The sequence below is a fragment of the Castanea sativa genome, chromosome 6 (assembly GCF_040712315.1).
Source record: "Castanea sativa cultivar Marrone di Chiusa Pesio chromosome 6, ASM4071231v1".
NCBI lineage: Eukaryota > Viridiplantae > Streptophyta > Magnoliopsida > Fagales > Fagaceae > Castanea > Castanea sativa.
Window position 1 is genome coordinate 50,874,523 of NC_134018.1, and position 4,111 is coordinate 50,878,633.

A 4,111-nucleotide genomic window follows, 5' to 3' on the forward strand; every position below is an offset into this window, starting at 1 on the left:
TACAACCAATACTGTGACCCAATCTCACATTTATTGTATTAGATTCTATGAAGCGATCTTTGGCCATTTTAAAAACGTAAATCAAAACATTATTTTTGTTAATAATTTGTATTAGAGAGTTAACAATTTCGGGATCATTGCCATTGTTTTCTTAATCACACAAAACATAATTTATCATGTCTTGACCTTATTCTGTGTATCAAATAAATGAAGTGGAGCGAATCTTGTTTGTGGCAAATTTTTTTCCTTTTAAAAAAATTCGGTCCATTTCAGCTAATGTTGGTAAGTTTTGGTCTGCATTGGTCCGTTCAGTCCAATTCGGTCCGTTTTTACCCACTTCGGTCTATTCAATCTAATTTGGTATATAAAAAATAAAAAAAAGAAGCAATTTGCAAGTGAATAGATAAAGACATGATCTAAGACAAAAAGACCAAGATAGTAAGAAATAGATAAAGATGAACATGCATAAAAATGAAAATAGTAAAATGAAGTAAAAAATATATTGATAAGGAAAGGATTAAAAATAATAAAAAGATGGAACATTGAAGTTATTGCGTTGCAAAGTAATTAAAACTCACAAAGAAATTAATGCAAGTGCTAGCATCCCATGTTGGGTTAATTTTTTTGGGCTTATTAATTTTGTTCTTGATTTTAGATCTATAAATTTTATAGTAAACTTTAAAAGGATCAATGATATTATTAAGGTCCTTAAGGAGAGTCAAGTATTGTTTTATTGAACTAAATTGCTAAAATGAGTATATATATATATATAGTATTTTAAAAAAATGGGGTGCCATTGCCCCCTCAAGCCTAGGAATAGCTCCGTCCTTGGGATTGGTCATGTATATTATTCTTCATCATTCCACTATATATATATCATAATTTTTGTTATTTCTTAATTAACATGTCATTTTCTTACAACTTTTAATGGTTTTATATTAGGTCTTTTATTTAACTTTATTCCTTCAACTAGAATCACGTTATTTTTTTCCTACAATCATTCCGTACACATGACCAAATAATAGATAAGTTTCACTTCATAATATCTTTAGGACACCATTTAATTTAGTATTCATATTTTTTTTTTCTAATTCTTTCACATTATCATGTGAGTGATGTTTGAGACCTATGGTGAATTCATTCATATGTGACACTACAAAAAACGGGGTCTATAGGCTATAGTTGTGCTTACAACCTAGGCTTAAGCGGCGCAGCAATAGCCCCCTGCGGGTCTGTAGCCGCATTTTTATAACCCCGGCTAAAGATCAGACCTAAAGCCGCGTTTTTTAACCATGGCGATAGGCTTCGGGACTATAGCGCGTTTTTAAAAAATGCGGCTATAGTCAGCGACCTATAGCCGCGTTTTTCACAGACCTGCTTGAGCCGCGTTTATAACCGTGGTTATAGGCTGCGGACTATAGTTGCGTTTATAAAAAACGCGGCTATAAGCCCTCTTTCAGCTACGTTTGCCAACCAAAACCTAGAAACTATAGCCGCATTTTAAAAACATGGCTATAGCTTCTTTTTTTTTTTTTTTTCCTTCCCTCTTTTTTTTCTTTTTTTTCTTTCTTTTCCCTGTTATCACAACTGAAGAATTTTTCCTTGCTATCACAAGTTCCCAACACAACACAACTTATCCCAACATCACAACTTCCCAACACAAGTTTCATAAACAAGTTCCCAACACAAAAATTGTCAAAATAAACAAGTTCCCAACATCACAAAAAGCCACAGCCACAGCCACAGCCAACAACATCATAAACAGCCAAACCGGCTGTTAACAAAAATATATATACAAACGTTTGTTTATATCTATTCACAAAAAACTTTACAACATGCTTAGAATGACAACATGTTGTGAGGCCTCAAGAGTTTCCTCAGTGGCATTTGGCTCCATTTTGACATACGCTTTCTTGTCCACTTCATGGTAAAACTGCACAAATTATTCTTTGTCAAGTTAAACTTGCCAAATTTTTGCTTGCAATACATAATACTCTAAACATGAGTTCAAATTCAAACATTTGTATCAAAATGCATGATCATGAAGCAATTTGGCAGAACAATGTTACGAGGGAAAGAGACATAATTTGACATTATTTTTGCCTAATTATGGAGTGATTTGGCTTTTCAAATGCCAAAATGGAAGGGAAAAAAATTATTTAGAAATAGGGAGAGCTCATTTGGATTAAAAATACAATACAACGAAAATATAATACCACGAATCAATCTCTGCCCCATATCAGTTATGTTGTTTTCATCAACTTAGTAACATGAGAGGAAGGGTAGCTGTAGTTCAACTATTCGTTAACAAGAGTAGTTTAGTAAGTTGTGTAGTCAATTTATCAGAGTTAAAACATAGAGAGAATAAAAAAATCTAGTCAAAACTTTCAATTCAATCAAGTTCAGCAATACATGGATCAGATTGATAATGAGAGCTATTGTTTTTTCCCCTTACATTACCTATTTTGCATGTGTTTAGTCATGGAGATGTGCATATGCCAAGCAAGTGTGTTCTTCATGTTTCAGGTGCCAAATAAGAATGCGATACTCTAGAGTAGTCACTATATCAAAACCCAAAACCTTTGAAATGCATCATGAATCAACTTATAATGTTTTATAACATATTCACCAACAGAAAGTTTTCTTTCCTACTGTTGAGTACTGAGGTTCATAGTTTATCCATCATAGCATGGTATGTACATATGTAGGCTACTGTTTTTAGAGAAATTTTTTAAGAAATTTTGTTTTACCTTCGGATACACAGTTGCATTCCCATCATTCCCATCAAGCATTGCCACTCTACATATATATTAAAGGCATTGTATTAATAGCACATAACAATGCATTGTAAAAAGTAGTGTTTCATTAAATAACATTTGTTTGCTACCTGTGAAGGATATAATTCACGAATAACTGGGCCAAGTGCGTTAAATTGGTTCAACATGTCTCTCATCGAATTCCTCACTTTGTCCAGTTGTTGTTGGTGCCTTGCCTTAGATTGAGCTAGTTTTGCCCTATGCCTCTCCTCAGATTGAGCCAGGTCCTCCTTATGCCTCGCCTCTGATTAAGCTAGTTGCTCCCTAAGCTCTTCATGACTCGTCTCCAACCCTAAAATCCTTTGTGTTGTTCTGGTTGACGATGATGGACTCAAGGTAAACAGTGAATTGTTGGTGGAACTTCTTCCTGATGGGGTGATTCCAAAACCTACCCCGCATACACGTCCGGGGTGCTCTGGACGATCCATCGCCCGAGCATACGCATCATCTCTCAACCAGAGGATTCCACTACCAATCTCTCCTTCTAGTCGCGTGCCCTGTTCATTCAAAAGTGTTGCCATCCTATCTTGTTTTCCCCAAGAACCAAACAACATATTACACACCATAAACAATACAAACTCAACATACACTTCAATTCCATTCGATCAAGTTGTGCTTACCATGTTCTCTTGTACACGGCTACTAACAGCAACCCCATCTTTGGTGCGGTATACTTGTTGATATACATCTGCACGTTCAACGGGCGCCCCTTTAGCTTTCGCCTACATGATGAACAAAATTCATACAATAAACACTAAGGCATTCATGTTGTTAACAGCTTGTTGCACATACCGTGTACACACGGCCAACAATTCCAATTTTCATTATAAAAGCAACTTCTCCATATCCCCAACCAGAGGGTTTAACTACTCAAAGAGACAAATGAAACATAGTGAATTGAGAAAAAACTTGCTTCTATGATAGGAAAAATTTCTACAAAGCTTCCTTAGAAACTAGCTCTCCAAAGCTTGGCTAGACAATCAAAAAGGAAAGTTTTCGAAGTAGTTCGAACACAAAGCTTTTCGGGTGGGTGAACTTTGTCTAATAAAAACATATATTATGCTTTTATTTTTCTTGAGTTTGTGGGTTTATTACTTGAAATCCTCTTCATTATGTTGGTGGAAAAAAATTCTCTTTGTTGGAAATAGGTTATTAATAATGCTACTTTAGAGGGCTTATGGGACATATATATTAGGTTAGCTAACTCACAAAGAAACAAAGAAAAACACATGAAAACAAATTTCCAATGAGTAAAGAAAGATATATCAGTGGCATTAATACAACCTAGCTAGTAC